Source organism: Triticum urartu, chromosome 4A, assembly GCF_056163025.1.
Source record: "Triticum urartu cultivar PI428250 chromosome 4A, HENAU_Tu73, whole genome shotgun sequence".
NCBI classification, from domain to species: domain Eukaryota; kingdom Viridiplantae; phylum Streptophyta; class Magnoliopsida; order Poales; family Poaceae; genus Triticum; species Triticum urartu.
The window spans coordinates 299,751,291-299,776,208 of NC_141876.1; positions in this window are offsets into that span (position 1 = coordinate 299,751,291).

Below are 24,918 nucleotides of genomic sequence, written 5' to 3' on the forward strand. Positions count from 1 at the left end.
CTCCCGGCCCGTAGGGGCTTTATAAGCCGGCCCACCCAGGGGGGGGGGAAACCCTAGCCCAGCGCCCTGCCCTAGCGCCCCGCCCCAGCCCCGCACCCGCCGCCGCGGCCGCCTGCGCGCCGCCGCCGCCCCGCCGCGCCGCTCGCCGCCCGCCGGAGCCGCCGCCCCGCTGCACGCCCGCCGAGGTTCGCCGCCGCCTCGTAGTCCGTGCCGCCTGTTTTTTTAGAAAACCGAACGGTTTTCCGTCGGGTTTTTTTGGTTTTTTTTAGTTTTCGTTTTTTTAGATCGTATTTTTTTCGGTTTAGGTTAAATAGCGAGCGTTCGCTCGTTTGTTCGTTTAAACGAACACGTTCATCGTTTAGATCTGGATAACAAACGTTCGTTTGTTAATCCGTTCGTCGTTTTCGGATTAAATCCACGATTTTTCTGATCGCGATTCCTGATCCAATTTTCGTTTTAGTATAATTTTTCGCTCATTTATCGGAATCAGGTGATTCAAGCGCCTAGAGTTTCGTCTCGAAACCCTCTATCCGTTTAACCAACTTAAACAAGATTTTGGTACTGTAAAACTTGCCCTAGATCCAGATTACTAGAACGAAGTTGTTTTCTTTCGCCGTTTGACTTTCGTTGCTTCGTTCGATTTGATTCTTTTTGCCAACCGGAGTTCTTAAGTTGAACCTTCTGGTTAGATCTCTTATTTGAGTTTTACCTGTGCATTAGATGAGTACTTATTGTATGCTTGTTTGTTTGTTTGTTTGCGATAGAGTACCCGGAGTGCGCCGCCTGTTACTTCAAATCGTTAGGTTTCCCGGATCATCAGCAAGGCAAGTAACACTTTGATCATACCTTTCTACTACCTAGTTTTATTGCATTAGATCAATCCTCACACATTGCATGATTAGGATCTAATTAAATTGTGGGATGGTAAGTAGATGAGGTAGTACCTATTACCTGTTTATTATCAAACCTTTGGGAGTTACTTCTATGTTTGCTTATTATGCCATGCTATGCTAGTAGACGTGGATTGGGTGAGTGATATCCATGACAGATGTGAGATTGTTAATTAATGGTTTATCTAAGGTGGCAACTTAAACACACATCTGGGTGGATTGAGGCACCTGGGTATTCCAGGACTTGCCTGTTTTCTTTCGGACCACCACCCAGGCTCAAAGGGATCATAAGACTATTCATACTAGAAACTTCCGTGTGCAGCCACAAGCTACTATGGGCTCTAGCATAGTTGACTAAGTCGTGCGAACTCTTACAGTGGTAGACTAGCAGATGTAGGGGATGTAGGTGGTACGGTCTACCCGATCGTAAGGTGCTAGCGCTTCTGAAAGGCTATGTGTCGGTCATCCGTCTTCTCAAACACCATGTAGTGCGAGAAAACAAACGGAGGCGATCGAGTCTTGTGGGGAAAAGTGCGCAAACCTCTGCAGAGTGTAACAAACTAATCATGATTAGCCGTGTCCCCGGTTATGGACATCTTGAGTATCTAGTACCTGGATTTTCATGTGAATGTCAACATGTTACTCTAAATTAATTTTGTTGGGTTATGTTTAATGATGATGCTTAATTGGGATTGAGAATGCTGTCAACCATTCTCAATGTTTAACAACCACCATGATAGCAATTAACTTTTATTCCTTTGAAGTAGGGAAAAATTGGCTTTACGCAAAACTATAACCATAGAGCTTTCCACCAGCCAAATATGCATATAGTATAGCTGTTCATTCCATTACTCTCTATGTGTTACCTTGCCAGCATATTCCATGTGCTGACCCATTTCGGGCTGCAACGTTAATGTTGCAGACTTTTCAGACGATGATTAAGGAGTTTTTAGGTCGTGGTTCTATACTCAGTGATGCCGTTGGAGTTGATGGACTCACTTATCTTCCAAGCCTTCCGCTGTTATAGTTATTTGATGGCCTTAAGCCTTATTTATTGTAATAAGTTCTCTTTTGAGACACTCGATGTAATAAGTGTGTGATTGCTACTCTGCTATAAATCCTCCGAGTACTGTGTGGTGTCAGCATTACTGATCCAGGGATGACACCGGAGCACAGAGATCGGACTGTTTGAGGTCTAGTCGCTACAGAGATGGTATCAAAGCACACGCTGACTGTAGGACACGACCACTAAGCTACAGACCTAGATCACTCTCTTCTCTTCTGACTTCTCATCTTTTCTACTCTTTAGGATGGTGGATGCAAGGAACAAGTTCACACAATCGGATGAAGATACACCCTTTGGACGTCACTTGAAGGAAGTCACTAGATACCTGAACATAGGAGTACCAAGCTTCACGGGAACCTACAACGCCACTTTACCTGAAGAAGAGCGCTGGACGATTCAAGTTCAAGTTGCAGGAAGAACGTTCATGCCAGTCACTGAGCCCATAGAGTTTTCTTTTGATGCACTAACTTGGAGTCTAGGAAAGAGCATGGCAGCTCACATCGCCATGGGACGCATTGGAGAAGTCTACCGCAAGGATCTCAAGGATACTATCTACCAGATTTGTGTGCACCAAGATGAACACTGGGAGATGATCAGCACCAGGAAGGATAGATCAATTGTAGCTTTTATCCAGGAGCTAAACCAGCACATTCGACGGCAGGAGAACCAGATGTGCGCCGACATGATAGATCTGAAGAAGGCTAAGACTAGAATCAAGGAACTGGAGGAAGAACTCAAGGCTACACGTGAAGATTATGAAGAGGAAATTGAAGTATTGGTGGAGAAGAATGACGACCTGATCAAGAAGATTAGAATATTTATGGGAGGCCCGACACCCGTAGATGAAGACAAAGAACCCAAGGAGATTAGCCCGGAAGACTACATCATCATCGACGGCACCGACTCGGAAGCAGATAGTAGCGATGATGACTATGTTGATGAAGCAGGAGCAGATATTATGGAGTCAACGACCGTAGAATATTTCTAATAGACCACCTCATCAGTAGTAGTAGTCCACCATGTAAATATAGTAGCCCGAGCACTTTTGCGATAGTTAGATTGATTGTATGCCTTTGTTTGATTGATTGAAGTGAATTGTTTGCTTTTGCCTCATGTGCATATGGGTAGTGTTTTCTCTTTAGACCCTCTCTATTCTTATATCTCATCTTTTCTAATCCCTCAGATGCCTCCGAGATGTGACCCCGGTTTTGCTTTCCCACTGGAGCTCACCCAGTTAATCCAGCAGCAGAACACATTGATGCAGTTGCTAGTCCAGAATCAGAATCAGGGGAACAACAACAACAGCCCACCATCACCACCACCACCTGTTGACCACTTAGCCCGTTTTCTTAGGCTGAATCCGCCGGTGTTTTCCAGTATTACCGAGGCGATAGTAGCAGATGATTGGCTCCGCAAGACAGCTAGGGAGTTGACCACAGCTGGATGCATAGATGCGGAGAAGGTGAAGTTTGCCGCACATCAGTTAGAAGGACCCGCAGCCTCATGGTGGGAGAATTTCACAGCCACTTTCCCTGTCGACACTGTCACATGGGACCAGTTTCAGCAGGCTTTCCATACTGCCCATGTTTCAGCAGGAGCTATGGCCATGAAGAAGCGTGAGTTTCGCAACTTGCGCCAAGGAGGAAGGATAGTTGGCCAGTATGTGGAGGAATTTAGTAAGTTAGCATGTTATGCCCCAGATGACGTTGCTACGGATGTAGCTAAGCAACAGAAGTTTTTGGAAGGACTGAATGATGAGTTGAGCATGCAGTTGATGGTAGCCACCTTCAATAACTACCAGGAGTTGGTAGATCGCGCTCTTATGATTGAAGGGAAGCAGCAGCAAATTGAGAATCGCAAGAGGAAGTATGGACAAGGAAAGTACAATTCAGGAGCTCAGCAGAAGCCACGTTTTACCCCTAGACCGGGAGGACATTTTCAGCATACCCATGGAGGAGGTAGCTCACACAATCACAATGGCACCAAGAATGGTAATGGCAATGGAGGAAGCAACGGCCAGAACCGCACCAACCCCTCAACCCCAGCCAAGAAGGACTTGAGCCAAGTCACTTGCTATAAGTGTTCGAAGACCGGACATTATGCCAATGAATGTCCTGAAGGCCAAAATGGCAATGGAAGTTCTTGGAAGAAGCCGAACCCTTTCAACTGGGGATAGGTGAACCACATTAGCGTGGAGGAGGTTGAAGCTCAGCCCGATGCAGTAATAGGTAAGTTTTTGGTTAAGTCATTTACTACACTCGTTCTTTTTGATACTGGTGCATCGCATTCATACATCTCAAGGGGATTTGTGGATAAGTATAACCTACCAACCCAAGCCCTTAGGTCACCCATGTTAGTAACCTCGCCTGGAGCAGAGTATGTGGCTAGTCTATGGTGTGATCGGTTACCATTAAGGATTGGTAACTATGTTTTTCCCTCAGACCTAATAGTGCTGGAATCTCAAGGATTGGATGTGATATTAGGCATGGATTGGTTATCAAAGTATGAAGGGAATATTGAATGTGCTAGTAAGTCAATTTTGCTTACCACCCTAGAAGGGAGAAGGATCAAGTATGTATCCCAGTATGTGCCAAAGAGGACTCAAGTAAATTGCCTAACAGGAGTTGTGCAGGAGGAAGTACTAGTGGTAAGGGATTTCCCTGATGTATTTCCAGAAGAGTTGCCAGGCATGCCACCGGATAGAGATATTGAGTTCTTGATTGAGCTATTGCCCGGCACTGGGCCAATATCAAAGAGACCTTATAGGATGCCAGCAAAGGATTTGGTGGAAATTAAGAAGGAGATTAAGGAGTTACTGGATAAGGGATATATTCGCCCAAGTTCTTCACCTTGGGGATCGCTAGTACTTCTAGTGGAGAAGAAGGATGGATCGTTAAGGATGGTTGTTGATTATCGAGGATTGAACGAAGTAACGATCAAGAACAAGTACCCACTACCAATGATCAATGATCTCTTTGATCGATTGCAAGGAGCAAAGGTATTTTCCAAGATCGATCTGCAATCAGGATACCACCAGTTGAAGATTCGAGAACATGATATTCCGAAGACAGCTTTTACCACCAGGTATGGGATGTATGAGTATACCGTTATGTCATTTGGTCTGACTAACGCGCCTGCCTACTTTATGAACATGATGAACAAAGTGTTTATGGAGTTTTTGGATAAGTTCATCGTAGTGTTCATTGGTGATATCCTGGTTTATTCGAAGAATGAAGAGGAGCATAAGGAGCATTTGCGTTTGGTACTTGGAAAGCTCAAAGAACACCAATTATATGCCAAGTTCAGCAAATGTGAGTTTTGGTTGAAAGAAGTAGGATTCCTCGGACACGTTATATCTGGAGAAGGTATAGCAGTAGATCCCGCTAAAGTTGAAACCGTGACCAAGTGGGAAGCCCCAACAACAGTTGGAGAGATCCGGAGTTTTCTTGGACTCGCAGGATACTACCGGAGATTTATTGAGAATTTCTCAAAGATTGCAAAGCCTATGACTGAGTTGTTAAAGAAAGATACCAAGTTCATATGGACAGAGGAGTGTGAGGCTAGTTTTCAGGAGTTGAAGAAACGCTTGGTTACCTCACCAGTGTTGATTTTGCCAGACCAGACCAAAGATTATGAGGTGTACTGCGATGCTTCATGTCGAGGTCTTGGAGCAGTGCTTATGCAGGAAGGGAGAGTTGTTTCATATGCCTCAAGACAACTGAAGCCCCATGAGTTGAATTATGCTACGCATGATTTGGAGTTAGCATCCGTAGTGCATGCTTTGAAAACATGGAGACATTTGCTCATTGGAAACCATTGTGAGGTGTACATGGATCATAAGAGTTTGAAGTACATTTTCACACAGAAGGAGTTGAATGTCAGAGAAAGGAGATGGTTGGAGCTTATCAAAGATTATGACATGAAATTACATTATCATCCCGGAAAGGCTAATGTAGTAGCTGACGCATTAAGCCGTAAGAGCCATGTCAATACGTTAATGACGGGAGAAATACCCAAGGAGTTAGCAGAAAATCTTCGTGAACTATGTTTGGAAATAGTTCCGAGAGGCTATGTAGCAGCATCGGAGATTCAGTCAACTTTGATGGATAGAATCAGGGAAGCTCAGAAGACTGACAAAGAGGTTGCCACTATAAAGGAGAAACTGAGCAAAGGAAAAGCTAAAGGATTTCATGAGGATGAGCACGATACCCTATGGTTTGAAGACCGTGTTTATGTGCCCAATAACCCGGAGATCAGGAAGTTGATTTTGCAAAAGGCACACGATTCACCGTATTCGATTCACCCAGGAAATACCAAGATGTACTTGGATTTGAAGGATATTTTCTGGTGGACCGGAATGAAGAAGGATATAGCGGAGTATGTAGCAGTTTGTGATGTATGCCAGAGAGTAAAGGCAGAGCATCAGAAGCCAGCAGGATTGTTACAACCATTGCCGATACCCGAATGGAAGTGGGATAAGCTAGGCATGGATTTTATCATGGGTTTGCCCAGGACTCGTTCAGGCTATGACTCAATTTGGGTTGCAGTTGATCGATTGACGAAAGTAGCTCATTTCATCCCAGTAAAGACCACTTACACCAGTGCTAAGTTGGCAAAGATATACATGACCAGAATAGTATGTCTGCATGGAGTTCCGAGGAGTATCGTATCAGATAGAGGAACCCAGTTTACCTCAAAGTTCTGGAAGCAGTTGCACAAAACTTTGGGTACCAGGCTAGAATTCAGTACAGCTTTTCATCCATAGACAGATGGACAGACCGAGAGAGTCAATCAGATTTTGGAGGATATGCTGAGAGCTTGTGCGCTAGATTATGGATCTAGTTGGGACGACAATCTGCCATATGCCGAGTTCTCTTACAACAACAGTTACCAAACCAGTTTGAAGATGGCCCCTTTCGAAGCTTTGTACGGAAGGAGGTGCAGGACACCGCTGTCGTGGGACGAAGTTGGAGACCGCCAGTTGTTTGGACCTGACTTGATTAAAGAGTCTGAATAGAAGGTGAAATTGATTCGCGATAGGCTCAAGGTAGCCCCGTCCAGACAGAAAAGTTATGCAGATTCTAAACGCAAGGAGATAGTTTACGAAGTCGGAGATAGAGCTTATCCTCGAGTATCTCCACTTCGGGGAACAAAGCGTTTTGAAGTTAAAGGGAAGTTAGCGCCACGATTTGTAGGACCATATCGAGTTTTGGAGCGTATGGGAGAAGTGGCCTACAAGTTGGAATTGCCTGAAGGATTGTCAGTAGTACATGATGTGTTCCACGTTTCTCAGTTGAAGAAGTGTCACGCGGAGATGGCTGACATACCATTGAGAGACACAATGCCTTTGGAAACTATTCAGTTGGATAACGATTTGACCTACGAGGAGAAACCAGTTAAGATCCTCGAGTTTGCCAGCCGAGTTACCCGCAGGAAAGTTATCAAGTTTTGCAAAGTTCAGTGGAGCCACCACTCAGAGGATGAAGCCACCTAGGAACGAGAGGAAGATTTGCTCAAAGACCACCCTCACCTATTTTCTAGCCAACCCGAATCTCGAGGGCGAGATTCATCTTAAGGGGGGTAGGTTTGTAACATCCCAAATTTTCAATTTGGAATGTTATACATTAGATGATCATTGCATATCATATTATATTTTGCATTTTGGTTGATCCTAGAAATTCTACGCAACTCAATGACCCACGGAGAGAGTTGGGGATTTCGTTATTTTCATATTTGAGTTTTCTCAAATTTTGAGAATAGGATCATTTGATTTTATTTATTTTATCATCAATTATTTCTATTACAAAAATATGAGAGCGGGAATAAAATGACTTTCCCAAAATAGAGAAATATTGAGGATTTAATAATAAAATCAAATAAGATTTTATTTCGGAGTTTTTCGGTGTTTTATTTGAATTTAGAAAAAATGTGCGTTTTTCAAAATTGCATTTAGGGCCCAAATAAATGTTCACTTTGTCAGGCTTGATTTTAGAAGCCCAGGAAAATTTATTTCGGGATTTTTGTAGTCCGTTTAGTATTTCTTTTTATTTTTTCTTCCGAGCGTAACTATTAAAAAAAAGGGGGAACCGACCTACGGGCCGTGTCCGACTAGGACTCCCGGCCCGTAGGGGCTTTATAAGCCGGTCCACCCCGGGGGGGGGGGGAACCCTAGCCCAGCGCCCCGCCCTAGCCCCGCACCCGCCGCCTCCGCCGCCGCCGCCCCGCCGCGCCGCTCGCCGCCCGCCGCCGCCGCGACGCTCGCCGCCCGCCGCCGCCGCGCCGCCCGCCGGAGCCGCCGCCCCGCCGCACGCCCACCGAGGTTCGCTGCCGCCTCGTAGTCCGCGCCGCTTGTTTTTTTAGAAAACCGAACGGTTTTTCGTCGGTTTTTTTTGTTTTTTTAGTTTTCGTTTTTTTTCGGTTTAGGTTAAATAGCGAGCGTTTGCTCGTTTGTTCGTTTAAATGAACACGTTCATCGTTTAGATCTGGATAACGAACGTTCGTTCGTTAATCCGTTCGTCGTTTTCTTTTCTCGGATTAAATCCGCGATTTTTCTGATCGCGATTCCTGATCCGATTTTCGTTTTAGTATAACTTTTCGCTCGTTTATCGGAATCAGGCGATTCAAGCGCCTAGAGTTTCGTCTCGAAACCCTCTATTCGTTTAACCAACTTAAACAAGATTTTGCTCCTGTAAAACTTGCCCTAGATCCAGATTACTAGAATGAAGTTGTTTTCTTTCGCCGTTTGACTTTCGTTGCTTCGTTCGATTTGATTCTTTTTGCCAACCGGAGTTCTTAAGTTGAACCTTCTGGTTAGATCTCTTATTTGAGTTTTAACTGTGCCTTAGATGAGTACTTATTGTATGCTTGTTTGTTTGTTTGTTTGCGATAGAGTACCCGGAGTGCGCCGCCTGTTACTTCGAATCATTAGGTTTCCCGGATGATCAGCAAGGCAAGTAACACTTTGATCATACCTTTTCTACTACCTAGTTTTATTGCATTAGATCAATCCTCACACATTGCATGATTAGGATCTAATTAAATTTTGGGATGGGAAGTAGATGAGGTAGTACCTATTACCTGTTTATTATCAAACCTTTGGGAGTTACTTCTACGTTTGCTTATTATGCCATGCTATGCTAGTAGACGCGGATTGGGTGAGTGATATCCATGACAGATGTGAGATTGTTAATTAATGGTTTATCTAAGGTGGCAACTTAAACACACATCTGGGTGGATTGAGGCACCTGGGTATTCCAGGACTTGCCTGTTTTCTTTCGGACCGCCACCCAGGCTCAAAGGGATCATAAGACTATCATACTAGAAACTTCCGTGTGCAGGCACAAGCTATTATGGGCTCTAGCATAGTTGACTAAGTCGTGCGAACTCTTACAGTGGTAGACTAGCAGATGTAGGGGATGTAGGTGGTACGGTCTACCCGATCGTAAGGTGCTAGCGCTTCTGAAAGGCTATGTGTCGGTCATCCGTCTTCTCAAACACCATGTAGTGCGAGAAAACAAACGGAGGCGATCGAGTCTTGTGGGGAAAAGTGCGCAAACCTCTGCAGAGTGTAACAAACTAATCATGATTAGCCGTGTCCCCGGTTATGGACATATTGAGTATCTAGTACCTGGATTTTCATGTGAATATCAACATGTTACTCTAAATTAATTTTGTTGGGTTATGTTTAATGATGATGCTTAATTGGGATTGAGAATGCTGTCAACCATTCTCAATGTTTAACAACCACCATGATAGCAATTAACTTTTATTCCTTTGAAGTAGGGAAAAATTGGCTTTACGCAAAACTATAACCATAGAGCTTTCCACCAGCCAAATATGCATATAGTATAGCTGTTCATTCCATTACTCTCTATGTGTTACCTTGCCAGCATATTCCATGTGCTGACCCATTTCGGGCTGCAACATTAATGTTGCAGACTTTTCAGACGATGATTAAGGAGTTTTTAGGTCGTGGTTCTATACTCAGTGATGCCGTTGGAGTTGATGGACTCACTTATCTTCCAAGCCTTCCGTTGTTATAGTTATTTGATGGCCTTAAGCCATATTTATTGTAATAAGTTCTCTTTTGAGACACTCGATGTAATAAGTGTGTGATTGCTACTCTGCTATAAATCCTCCGAGTACTGTGTGGTGTCAGCATTACTGATCCAGGGATGACACCGGAGTACAGAGATCAGACTGTTTGAGGTCTGGTCGCTACAGTAAGCAAGCAGTTGGCCATTCTGTGCCTCAATTAAAGTCTTAGGGAGCATAATGAACAGCAGAGGGTTTCATACAAACATACTACAGCAGGCAAAACTATGCAATCATTAGTGTAGTATAAACTAGATTGTGAGCCTCATGCAATAATAGTTGGTTAGTAGACTTCAAAGCTTCAGGCACACTTCGGCAGAGTAATTAAATGGTAAGGCCTTTAATTATGTCAACTAATAGTGATACAAGTATTGAACATCAGGCATGATTATTTGGGCATCTCATTAACTGAGGACAAATAAAGCAATTGAAAAGAGAAAATTAACTATGCCTGAAACAAACAAGGAATTGAACTGTTGAGTTGCATACAGTGACTTACCTTAGCAGGTTAAAGAGGCTCAGCGCAGCTCCTACTTCTCTTGCAAGGCCCCTTCCTAACATCTTGTACTTGGAAATCCTCAATCTTATCTTCATTGCGCCCCCTCTGCAAGGTGACACAAACTAGTTACTCATCTCCTTGGAAGATAAATATGCATACTTTCCAGTTTGTGAACACAGAAGGATGAGATTATAACAAAACAACACCACATAATGAAACATGCCGCATCTCTTGCACTTGCACACAATGAAATGAGCATTTACTATGTCTGCACTATGTAAAAACTAGGCATACCTTCGAACTGGATCTCCAGGTACTCTTGGAGAGCCTACTGTAGTGTACAGCCAAACCTTTATGTCACCTATGAGTTAGACAAGGCCCCACTACAGCAGCCCTTACTGTTTAAGTCATTGACAAGCTCTGTTGGAGTGTTAGGTCAAGAACATCAAGTAATCAAAGCAAATAGTCCTAGTATGGCTGGCTGATGCAAACAAGCAATTGAATAGATGTGTGAGCAAATCTTACATATCAAGAAAAGAAGAAAAGAAGGAGGCTTAAAGACCATCACTTGACTGACCAGATTTAAGGGGCATTTAAACATCATGTGCAACGTATGAACTAACATAAGCATTGCATATTCCAGATTCTATAATGGAATGCACATGTATTAGGTTATGCCATGTATGATGATGCCTAAATGTACAGACAGCAGGCAGGAGTGATTCATCATTGCACACACAATTGAATTGCAGGTTAAGGGCCAGTTCAATTCCACCTTTTCAGGGTATATTATCAAAATAAGCCATAAAAGATGTAAAGAAGTCATTTTTGAGTTATGGGCTTGGGCTTAACTAATTTCGCTTTGGAGGGGGGGTGTTTCGGGTAGAACCTCACTAAAAATTGAAGGGAAGTGGAATATTGAAATGACTCTGTTGTCTGCCTATATTACACTCAAAATGCAACTGCTGACGCCCGTGTCACACCTGACCCTCAAGTAAAAACAAACACGCAAGCATTCATTGCCCTGCCCGCTTGCATCTCCTCTCCCCTTTCCCTCTACCTCGACCCCCTGCCTGCAGCACTAGGGTTCCTCCAACGAGCCATCACCACTGGTCCCGTCTGGCCTGGTCCTTGATGATGCTATGTCCAGCTAGGCTACATGGCCGGCGGGTAGGGGCAAATCTCCCTGGCTGCTCCTCCCTATGGCGCCGCCCCTCATTCTCATGGTCTCCAGCAGCTGCTCCAATGTGGTTCGTCCAACGCACTACTCCAGCGGGCGCTGCACAACTACGGTTGATGTCACACTACGGCAGAAGGCACCTTATTCCCCCTCCCCTCCTCCCAGGCCATGGCCTTGAGGTGCTGTTGAAGGATGAGCTCATCCAACAAGGTGAGGATCTTCTCTGATTTTTGCCAAATTTTCATTCTGATTCACTATATGATGAATTGCTATGAGTTGCTTCTTTTGCTGCTATATGATGCATTGCTATGAGCTGCTCCTGCTGCTGCTATATGATGAATTGCTATGAGCTGCTGCTGCTGTATGATGAGTTGCTATGAGCTGCTGCTGCTATATGATGAATTGCTATGAGCTTCTACTGCTATATGATGAGTTGCTACAAGCTGCTCCTGCTACTGCTATATGATGAATTGCTATGAGCTGCTCCTGCTCCTGCTACTGCTATATGATGAATTGCTATGAGCTGCTCTTGCTGCTGCTATATGATGAATTGCTATGAGCTGCTGCTGGTATATGATGAATTGTAGACTGCTGCTGCTGTATGATGAGTTGCTATGAGCTGCTACTGCTGCTATATGACGCTTTCAGGTGGTGCTGCTATACGATAATAACCAGCCACTTGGACCATCGAATTTCAATAAATAATTGTTCTTCATTTAAATGTGGGTCATGCGTTCTTCGTTTAAATTAGGCAATGGGATCTCTATGGAAAACATTGACCAAAGTAGATTGTGCCAAGTAGATGGTATCTTTGTATCTGCATTTTGAGTAAATAGTGATGGTCTGTTTTCCTATCATATTAATTACTGCACCGGGTTCAATTTGTGATGTTTGCAAGTCAAATTAATTTCCATATGGGCAGCAAAATGAAAAAAATATAATGCAATCTAGACTTTCCACTGATCATACCAAAGATAAGCTGAAAACGTAATGAAAAGAACTGGTTGGCTTATTACATGGAGCTTATATTCACAGGTGCTTATTTTCTTAGGATAACTCGTAATAACTGTCCCTAAGAAACTTGGCTAATAGAACTGGCATACAAATAACATGTCACGATGATTGCAATGGAGGAGTGATGTACCATAGCACACTGTATAGGCTCACCGCTGCCTCTCCTTTTTTGCGATGTTCCATGAAATTGCCACATACATCTTGTACTTTTTCATTGCGTAACCCTATCTGCAAGTTGACACGGCTAATTTTAGACATCTCTACATGATACTACATTGCATATCCCTTGCGCATATTTAAACCACCAATTAACGATTGTGTGCGTACCATAAACTAGCCATGACTCTGTATGCTGGACTAGCAGGCACTCTAAGGGAGCCTAATGTAGTGCACTGGAATTCCTACATGCCACCTACGATTTTGTGTAATGTACTTCCCCTGTTCCTAAATATATGTCTTTGCAGAGATTCCAGTATGGACCACATACAGATGTATATAGATGCATTTTCGAGTGTAGATTCACTCATTTTGCTCCGTATGTAGCCTATAGTGGAATCTCTAGAAAGACTTATATTTAGGAACAGAGGTACGAGGTAGTATCATGTATGACATATACATATCTAATTTAGCAGCCAGTAGTAGAAATCATTGTCTGCACAAAGGGATTACTGGTCAAAAATCCTAGCAAAGCACGCTGGCAGGCACAAAACAATACAAGAGAGAGAGAGACGCGCTTACAAGATCATAGCAATGCCTCAGTCCAGGATCTTGGTTGGCCAAGCTGTTAAATCCAGAAGAAACATCGTCCTTGTAGTTTTTGCCAGCTGCATAACAGGTAACAGCGACTGGTTATTATATTTGTAGTACATCGGGCAGGTGATGCTGGACGGGTTTAAAGGTGACAAGTACCTAGGCCGTGGCGGGTGCTTGGCATCTCTCCAGACGGTGGGAATCAGGTTAGAAACGTCGAGGGTGATGACGCTGCGCTGGCTGTCGGGGTCCGGTAAGGAGATCTAGAACCGTCGAGTAGGGTGTTTGTGGAGCGGCTCCGGTAGGGTGGACTACGGTGTGGGCGAAGCGGATCTGTGGCCGTGGATGAGGGCATAGGTGAAGCTGCTCCGGTGGTTGGGTTAAGGATGGTGTCGACGACGCGGATCTGCAGCCGTGGACGGGGCGTCAGAAGCTGCTCCAGTGGTTGGGTTAAGGATGGTGTCGACGATGCGGATCTGCGGCCGTGGACGGGGCGTCAGAAGCTGCTCCGGTGGTTGGGTTAAGGGTGGTGTCGACGATGCGGATCTGCAGCCATGGATGGGGCGTCAGAGGCTGCTCCTGTAGGTTGGATGAGGGTGCGAGGAAGCAGATCTGAGGCCGTGGACTTGTGAGTTGGCAAAGCGGCCCCTGTAGGGTTGAGAATGTTATAGGCGAAGCTACTCTGGTAGGGTTGACGATGGTGTCGGCGAAGCGTCTCCGGTAGGGTTGAGGAAGGTGTCAGCGAAGCGGCTCTGGTAGGGTTGAGAAGGTGTCGGTGAAGAGGATCAGAGACCGTCGATGGGGGCGTCGGTGGGGCGGCTCCGGGGGGTGTGGACGAAGCGTCTCCGGTGGGGAGTACGAATGAGCCGCTGCAGATGCGCGGCGGTTGACGAGAGTACCGGCGAAGCAGACCGGCGCCGTGGACAAGGCCGACACTGAATGGGCTGTGGTACAGTGGTGGATGAGCAGTCCACTTGTTTCTAGGGGAGGTGGGAGGGGTAGATGCGGCCACAGAAGCAGATCCGGCGAGGTGGACGCCGCTGGCAGTGAATGGGCTATGGTACGCCGGTGGATGAGCAGTCTAGGGTTTCGAGAGGGAAGGGGAGAAAGGGCGATGAAGTACGGACGGCGTGATGTAAGATGCTCTGGTGCTGTGGAGTTAGTCATTTTAGCAGGAGGGGGGGAGTAAATGGGGGTGCCATGTAGTGGGGGAACCGGAAGTTACCAAAGCAGCCCCGACCTATCATGTAGATGAGGGTGGTATTAGAACTGTTGGTCTCCGTGCACCAAGGACAAAAGGGGGATTTCACATGCTAAAGACTAAGGTGGCGGAAATTTTAGAAGGAGGCGGGAGATTTTGCCGCCCGCGGGATCGTTCGTATCCAGTTTCAACTAATTTTGGACCGTGCTAGTGGGAAGGTCATGCTAGACTGTGTACACGGGGCACACGTTAGCAGTTAATAACTAGTGTGAAGTCCACCCTAGAAAAAAGACAATAACTTGGGATGATGCGCCGATAACTTGGACGTTCACACGGGTGCGGCCAATCGTACGGGTGTAGTGGCGCGTTCACAAAAAAGGGTTATTTACTTTAAACATAATGCATTGACGTGTTAGTGTAGATGCGCACAAAAAGAAATGGATATTGTAGTCATCTACTTAAAAGTGTTACCTCATATTATTACATAGCCTCTATTTCATAAATTGCGTACCCGTTGAATTCATATATGAATATTACATATATTACTTCAAAATAGAAACTTAAATCATCCAAGGCTAATGAATTTGAATGCAAGAGTAACAATGGTGCATGTACATGATAGCTACATTGGTTGTTTGAAGAAACATCACTGTAACTTTGGCATGCACAACTGAAAAGGTTTATTTAAATAGAAAAAATGTGATATGTGAGTGTCCAATCTTTATAGAGTTGAATCGATATTGTACCTTTGGCCACGATACGAAGTAGATATTGACTTATGTTCAAGCGATGCATGTCCACGATCGCTAGATAGTGATACGTGAATGAATTGTGCAATCTCTCTCACACGCATACATATCTCATTTCCCTGTGGGCATCGGAATCACACACGCGCACTTTGTGTATTTCTCTCCCTCCGTCAGGGTTAAATTCGTCTTTCTACCCCGTCCTACAAGTCTCTCACACAGAAACACACACACTCTCTATGTATAACACGCCCACCCCTTTAATTCCGCCCACCCACAGCCACTAATGTCTCAAAGTATAATAATGTCTCTCACACATATGCTATCTACCTATCCCTCAATATAGCTAGATATGTGTCACACAAACTCCTTCTCCCTACTAGCAAGATGCCCATGCGTTGCACGGAACATCAAGATGCATTTGTATGAGAAGTTTATCTTGTGGGAGAAAAGGATGAACGAGGGAATGCCTTATTTGCAAATGCGGAGAGGGGTGTGGGTATCTTTTTTGCAAAATTGCCATAGTTTCCTTCCTGTCCGCCGGATATAAATCGGATGGCCTATATTGCAGGATGGTAGGAACACCATCATCACCAACTCTACTTTTTATAAGAGTAGAGATATGTGAGTGTCACTGCCCCCCCCACACACCCACACTTCCCAACACCGAAGGAGTAGGGTGACACCTCGATCTTGATACTAATCTATCGACTGGCTTCTCTCTCAAACATACACACACACACACTACCCGGCACCGAAGGAGTAGGGTGGCACATCGATCTTGATAATAATCTATCTACTCCTCTTTCAAACACACACACACACACACTCGCTAGTTGTGCCTCTGTGCCTACCGCGCACACTCTCGATACGTCTTTCTCTCCCTCCCCCCAACAATGATAGCAGAAGGGTGACAACTCGATCTGATCATAATCTTTCAATTGGTTTCTCTCTCAAACATTGTGTCTCGGTGCCTCGCTCGGTAGCCCCCTCGATATGTAGACTTCTCGCGCGCGCACAACTGTAGTGACGATGACGCTGAACCCAGTGTGCCTTGTTTTTACCGGCCTCATGTGATAGTTTTCACCCTGTTTTTTGTTAATTAACAAGGCAACCTTTTCTTTGTTACTACTAGTGAATCTGAAATCATTCGGGGCAGACATAAAATATATCACTTCAACCCAATTATCGCAGCAACTATTTTAAAAGAAATTAGCTAGCTGCCCGTGCGTTGCACAGAACATCAAGATGCATTTGTATGAGTAGTTTATCTTGTGAGAGAAAAGGTTGAACGAGGGAAGGCCTTATTTGCGAACGTGGAGAGACGTGTGGGTATATTTTTGCAAAATTGCCATAGTTTCTTTCCTATCCGATAGATATAAATCCGACGGCCTATATTGTAGGATGGCACGCACACCATCATCACCAACTCTGTTTTCTACTCCCTCCGTCCGAAAAATACTTGTCATCAAAATGGATAAAAAGTGATGTATCCGTTCTTGTGCAACGAACTGACCAGTGCATGTCATGTTTGATAGTCTCAAGTCATTAAAAGCATACAAGCCCCACATCTCTTCTTGGTTGATTCCTCTATTTATGTCAAAAAATAAGAAACAACGTGAGAGTTAATGCACCACGCCTATGTGTTTACTATTTGGTTTTCATAAGATGACTTAATACTCACCTAGACGGAGGGAGTATTCGATTTGACAGCGGGCGGCGCAGTTCCCGATACGGCTTTAATGCAGAAAAGGGAGGGAGTAGCGGTTCCCGATATGTTGAATGGCCAATGCATCCTCCTTCAATTAATGCATGAGGGATGTAATGGGAGGAGGTCCGGGAAAAGAGGCTGCACGATGTGAATGCAACGCAGTTTTCCCTCATTGCCCTCATATAAAGGCGCCCCTACATTCCAATGCATCTACCACATCGTACGCACCTAAGCATTTGCCTAAGCACCTACACTAAGCGCAAAAGAGCTCACTCCAGACCCATGGCGGCAATGCGCGTGACCGGCCAGCGGCTGCGCCAGATGGTCCACAACGCCGGCCTGCGGCATGGCGCCGAGGATCGTCTCTAGACGGTGTTGGAGACCGACTGGTGGATGGCCGCCGTCGACGCCAACTACGACTCTTAGTTGGACCAGATGATCGTTGCCACTAGCAACAAGTTCACTGTCCTCAAGAAGCTCGCGGACGACATCGCCGTACTCCTCCAGCCCGCGTGCCCGGGCTCCTCATTGCCTGCCACCCTAATCGGCCTCCATGGCCGGAACCTCTTTCAAGCACTGGTGGCCCTGCGACTGCCCGCCGACGCCATGGAGAATGTCCACCTGGAGGTCGCGCTCGCCGCGAGGCGCCTCACTCTGCAAGAATTCGTCGACCTACACATCCACGTGTACGAGCAAATCGTGTACATAGGTATCTACAAGGCCAGTGAGGAAGCTACGACGTTGGCCTTCCTCAACCGGCTGGAAGCCTTGGATGCCTTTGCTGAGAAGCACCTCGACCTCGCCACAAAAGCTGCCGCTCCTTAGCCGCCGGTCGTGGCCCGGCGCACTAAGTTGAGGAGGAGGAGGTCGTACGTTCGTGGATCCATCTTTCTTCTTGCCTTCTGTAACCACCACTGCGATCGCATCATCGTGGCCTTAATTCTAATTGTGCTGTTGCATTCTCGTTCCAATCAATACCGACATGTGCGATCCCTTTGCTTAATTATATGCATCACTGTAACTAGTACTCCATCCGTCAATTTATAAGTTGTGCTTACCTTTTCCATCAACTTCGTGCAACGCGCGGGCATCTTGCTAGAAACACTAGAATATGTCTATATAATCCTTATGTGATAGTCCATTTGACATCTCAAAAAAGACAAATATTTAGGTACGGAGGGAGTAATATACTAGGAGTATATCGAAAAAATAGTGATTTCTTTCAGTTTGTGAACAAATACTACTATTCTACTACTTTGGATCCGTCGCAACGCACAGGCACATGCTGGTAAAAGGAAAAGGCCTGCCGCATTCGCGTCGCACCCCCACACGCCCGGGAATCAGGAGTACAACACGGCCCGTCCGGCACGACACATAGCTTAGGGAAGGCGTGTTGCCTAGCATTTTCACTTTCATGTGGGACCGCTGTTGAGAAAACCGACACCCCGCCCGTCGCCGGGTTGGAAAACAAAAACGAGGGGAAGATCTAGCTGTAGCACGGAAGCCAAGAAATTAGGTGTCAGACGGGGCTCGTTGATAGAGTAGGAGCATTCCGTACTAGTACTACTCATACTAGTACCAAGTTTGTACTCCTAATACTATATTACTAGTACTACGACTATACAACTAGTAGGTACGTGCACGGCACAACATTGTAGGAACAAAAAACGGGAAGATCTTGTTTTGGGTGATTTATCTTTTTCTCAATCAACGTAGTATGAATAATATGATGTGGGGTGCACCCATGAAGCTTATGTGGCTTGGTTGCATGGCTACGGAAGGTTAGAGAAAAATAAATAGATAATGTGTTTAGAGTGCACTCCACTAAATAGATATACTTTGGATCCATTGCAACGGACCGGCACATCTATATCTATACCCCCTATATAGTGTGTGAAAAACTTTGAAACTTGGTCGTTGGATGAAGCCAATCCGACGATACAAAGATGGCAAATCCGAGCACTACTAGCCGTTGGATATCATCCACCAGATTCTGCCACATGTATAATCTAGAAGACTCCATGGTTGAACTTAATTCATGACTAACTTTGCCACAACTAAGCTTAGGCAAAGTTATTAGTTCTTCAAAATGAGAGCCACAAGTTGGCAAGCCTAAGGGAATCTTGCCATATCTTTTGTGTGTATGTCATGTGGGGCCTTAGTGTGGCTTGCCTAAGGTGTGGCTTGAACCAAACACTCACCTACGTTAATCAAACTTGCCTAACCTTACATTCCACCAGATTTTGCCACATGTTAGAATCCAGAAAGCTCCACATGTAGAAGCATAATGCACAAACCACCAGAATCTCATGCGTGCAATGCACGTGTACCTTACTAGTACTAATTGGTAGTAGTATGAAACAAATTCCAGTTTTGGCACGAGCTCGTACCGCGGGAGCACCACAAGGTCTGCCGCAGGAGTTACATTTCCCTCTCGGGGCCCACGGGACCGAACTTCAGTGGCTTAGTGCCCGGCCTATGAGTCAATGACATGCGGACCTTAAATGCGGCTGGCCCACATGTCATTCTCATGGTGGTGGCATGGTTCGCGACTCACTCATTCGAGATGAACCGGCCGGTGGTGGCGTGGCCGTGGTGAGGGTGCCACAGCTGGGCGTCAGGGCGTTACGAGGCGTAGATGGCCACACCGGCGGGTACTACCTGTAGTACTCCCTCCGTTTCTTTTTACTCCGCATATAAGATTTGGTCGAAGTCAAACTACACAAAGTTTGACCAAATTTATATTAAAAAATATGAACATCTACAATACTAAAACTATATAGTATGAAAATACATTTCTTGGCGCATCTGATAATATTGATTTCATATTGTGAATGTTTATATGTTTTAACATAAAGTTAGTCAAACTCTACAAAGCTTGACTTTGACCAAATCTTATATGCAGACTAAAAAGAAACGGAGGGAGTACATAAGTACTCCAGTTGAGGATTGATGTCCGGGACGAAATGTGTCACAGCCGTTGGATGAAAATTCGATGGTGCGGGAGTACGGATCGGAGCACAGCAACAGAGCAGGCAAACCGCGTCCAATCGGGTGTGTCTGTGGTAGAAAGTTGATGGTCGCCGCAGTTCAGCTAGCCCGCATGTCATGCACACATAGGCAGAGGAGCGGTGGGGCCGAGAGGGATGAGGGGCACGTCGGGGGGATGAGGATCCCCTGACTCGAACAATCCTACCATTCTGTCACTGACATGTGGGACCCATAAGCGTGGGTCCCACCTGTCAGCGAAGGAAAGGCAGGGCAAGGCAGTGATAGCCACGTCAGAGGATCCATGTCCACGTCGGGGGACGTCGTGCCATGGGTTGTAGCGGCGTCGTGGGAATCGCGTGTGGGTGTGGCAGTGGTAGAAACAAAAAAACGTGATGGTCGCCGTGGTTCAACTTCCATGGACAAGCTGTCATGTCTGCTGACACATGTATATCAAAGCTAGAGTGTTTATATTTCAAGCACGTGAACAAGTATTATTCTCCTACTTTGGATCCATTGGCTTGCATATATACGGGAGGGTACCAACATCAATTTGCACAACATTTACAATGGTGACACCGTTCCCGTAGAACCTTTGTCCAACATTGGGATCAACCATGCAACGGGCCACCGCATGAATTGGTATGATGGAACCACGGTGAGATTGAATAAGATAGCACGAACCTTGCACATCGCGGTCAAAGGCGGACCATGCTGTCTGCGTCCGATTGTTGCCGTACGAGTAGGAAGACGCTGTGCTCCTTTCTAACCGCATCTTCGCGGTGACAAACCGCATCCTACGATATACTCCCTCTCTCCCAGTTTATTTGTTTTGAATCTTTTCGTTTTATAAGTTTCAAATTCAAATTTAGAGCTCCCCATCACATGTTGAGATTACAATGTGCATTGAATCATTGCGTGCATGTATAGTAAAGAAACAAACCTCGAGTTTGGCACGAGTTCGTGTTGCGGGAGCACCACAAGCCCTGGCGCAGGAGTTACATTTCCCTCTTAGGGCCGTTGAGATTGAGCTTCAGCACCTTACTACACCTACCTTTGAGTCAATGACATGTGGACCCGATAGGTGACTGGTCCACATGTAATGCTCCCGTAGGCAGAGGGGCAGTGGGGCCAAGAGGGGTGAGCCGCAGGTCGGGGTATGTGTGGTTTCATGGGTTCGAGCGGCGTCGTGGGAATCGCGGGTGGCTGTGGTAGAAACTTGATGCTCGCCGCATTTTAGGTGGCCCACATGTCATGCACACAAAGGCAGAGGGGCGGTGCGGCCGAGAGGGGTGAGGCGCATGTCGGGGGGCGAGGTGCTGTGGGTTGGAGAGGCGTCGTGGGAATCGCGAGATGAAACGTGATGGTCGCCGAAGTTGAACTTCCATGGACAAGCTATCATGTCTACGGACACATGCACTACATACCGATCACTGGAAGGAGTAGCAGACAAAGCTATATATGCGGATAAATAGTTCCTTATAGTCAAGCGGACCCACGCTACTACTCTGTTCCAAATACATGCACACCGTCGAAATAGTCCATCTATATCAATATACACCAAGAGGGAATAATTTTTTTACAAGAGAGGAAATAGTTCATCCATCCATAATGCCCTCCTGCTGGTGCAGCCTTTTCTTCTTCTTCTTCTTCTTCTTCTTCTTCTTCTTCTTCTTCTTCTTCTTCTTCTTCTTCTTCTTCTTCTTCTTCTTCTTCTTCTTCTTCTTCTTCTTCTTCTTCTTCTTCTTCTTCTTCTTCTTCTCATTCTCTGTGGGAGACGGCTTCGCAACAAGCTCTTTGGACCTTGCAGCTATCTCAAAACTCACACGGGCATCGAGGGCAACATATTTTATCCGCTCGTACGTCAAGGGATAATTCTCCCATCTAGACGACCTTAATGCCACCGTCTCGTCACCCTTCTGAAGATTTGTACCGAGCAAAAAATTTGCTACGTTGAACAGGGATGGTGTCTGTTTATCACAATCTTCTACATGAATTTTGATTCTGGTTTGTAGGTCAGCGATGCTTTTCAAATCAAGGTTGTATGGCTCCAGCTTCTGTTTGTCCCCTTCGATGGCAGCCCCACAGAAGTATACGTCCTCCTGAGACAAGAAATCATGAAGCTCACCTGGTATGGAGGGTGAGTGTATGATGTGGTACACCAAAACATCATCTTCGTGGCACAACTGAAGGACGGCGGCGCGCTAGATCTTCCCAGGGGCACGCTCCGTGTACTCTACGTCGAGACCGATGACCCTCGTCTCTACCTTTTCGAGGGAGTTGGATATATTGTTGATCCACTGCCGAACAACCCTTGGGTGGACGGTGACGGTGGCAACTATGCGCATCGAGTCTTCGACGAGGACATGTTGGACGCTAGAAACCTGCATCATGATCTCTATCGCCATTTGGAACCGCTGGAAAGGGGGGCTATGGTTTGGAGAATTAGGATTAGATGGCTATTCTAACTGAAGTAGTAGATGATTATTTGAAGAGGTTAAAACAATGTGAACGCAGTGGGGTTTGGATGCAAATGAAGATGAAGGGGAGGTGAAGAAGCCAAGGAGAATCGGTTCCCGATGGAGAAGTAAATGGGAGAAGTGGCGTGCATGCAGTTGATTAGATGGCTAGGTAGACTAAACGAAAAGGCTATGCGGGTAGACTGATGAGTCGTACCTATTCATGTACGTGCCCATCCTTCCTAATAGGTTGGACCTATGCAAACAGATAAAAAAATGTGTCGTAGTTTTTTTGAGCGCGTGACTGGGAGACACAACATTCTCTGGTTAAGGAATACTCCCTCCATTTAGGTGAGTATAAGTCACCTTATGAAAATCAGGTTTTCCCAAAACCTTTAGGCATGGATCATTAACTTCCTCCTTGATCCCCTCCCAGCCTCGTTAGCCAGCGTTCTCTTCCTCTGTTGCCGCGTTCCACCTTTCAATTTTTCCTCTTCTCAAGTGTGGAACGATCTGCATTCCGTCCTTGATGCACCAGAACGACCTCTGCATGCATCGCGGCAGGGCGTTGGTTGGGCATACACGAGAATTTGGTTCTGCTCGCAATATGGATGATACCTGAACGATGAAGTGAACAGGCATGCTAGCATGGGAGACCTATTTCCGCTATACAATACTGGAGTACTCATGTTCGTACTAGTAGTAGTAGTAGTACAAGTGTGGTACACTTGATGGTCAAAATACTAAACATCCGGTCCTCACAGTGAAGTGACAACACCCTGCGCCTGACACTAGTCCAGGCGGCATGTTCGGGTTACCAAAGTCAGCCTCACCCTGTGCACTGTGTAGTCTGTCACCGCCGCTGTACAGCACATTGGCGCCTCACCTCGTCTCCGTCTCCGCTCCCATAGCACCACTCCATCTCCATCTCCTTCTCCGTCTCCGTCTCCATCTCACTGTGCCCCTGTGTACCGTCTCCTCACTCGCCTCCCCAGTACCACTATTCCCTCGCTAGCCGCTCCAGCACCGACATACTTCTCCCCCGTAAATCAAGCCCCCTTCGAAACTCCACCATGGCCAAACGCGAACTATGCAGCATCCATATGAGCCACGATTGGAGCAATCTCCCCAGTGACATCCTCGACCTTTGTTGTTCGTGTATGAATATGTTGAGCACCCTGCGGCTGGCTGCATGCTCGAGGGACATGCACACGACCATCGTCGAAGCGAGGCCTAAGCTTTTCAAGACACCCTGCTTGCTGCTATCTGGTCTTGCGAGATTGGCTCACCATGATACAGAGGCGTGCATGATGCCCCTTGACTTCAATCCGATCTCCATTAGCCGAAACTTCTTTCCAGGTATGTACTAGGTCGGCATGAACTCCCACTAGATGGCTGCCTTCAGAGAAGACGGTAACAAGTTGGTGCTCGTGAACTTCCAGACCTCCCATGAGATTATCCTTCCTCCGTTGGATTATATAGAGTATTACCATCGCGGTCCAAGTCATCTAGATTACTATGTCAGTTGGACGGACCTTGTTTTACAGAAGATTGTAGAAACATGCACCACACTGTTGGTTTCATCTAACCATACATTAGGGAAGTAAATGTGCATATGGAGAACTCTATATTTGGAAGTAGTGAAATCCTGCAATGCTTACCATGTGTACATACCTATATTCGCCCTTCAGCAATCAATGGCTAGAATAATATCCTCACAAAAAATTTTCCCACAGAACACGAGTATATAACAATGCATGGTCTGTTAGTTACATTGAAGAATTTGTTTGTGAGGACAGAACATGATTACATAACATGCATGACATGGTAGTTTCCTGTGAAGAATCGATTGCGAGATAACATGAGTATAACCATGCATGGCACTTCTATATTTTCGAACCCAGTATACATTTCCCTGTATTTTCCTCCCAGTTCCAACAGGGACATATCAATGCTGTTTCTTGCATTATCCTACTCATACTCTGAACAATGCTGATCTTACATTAACAATGCCTGTCCTTTTTTATATGATGCAGTGTCCCTACAGTTACTACCCTTTGTAATCACACCACCTTTGCCAAAAACAGGGAAGCACAACTGGTTCCTCGCTCGATCAGACAATGACAAAAGACTAATGATCATTCGGACACATGAGCCAAAAAATTTATATTGCAAAACCCCCACTGTATACAAGCACCGTGTAATACGTGAGTATCCGGACAGTGGTTGTTACGTCTATGAGCAGGATACCAGCTTGTTGGGGCCTTTAGGATTTTTTAGTTGGAGGCGGGTAAACAGCCTTGGTTCACACTCTCTGTTT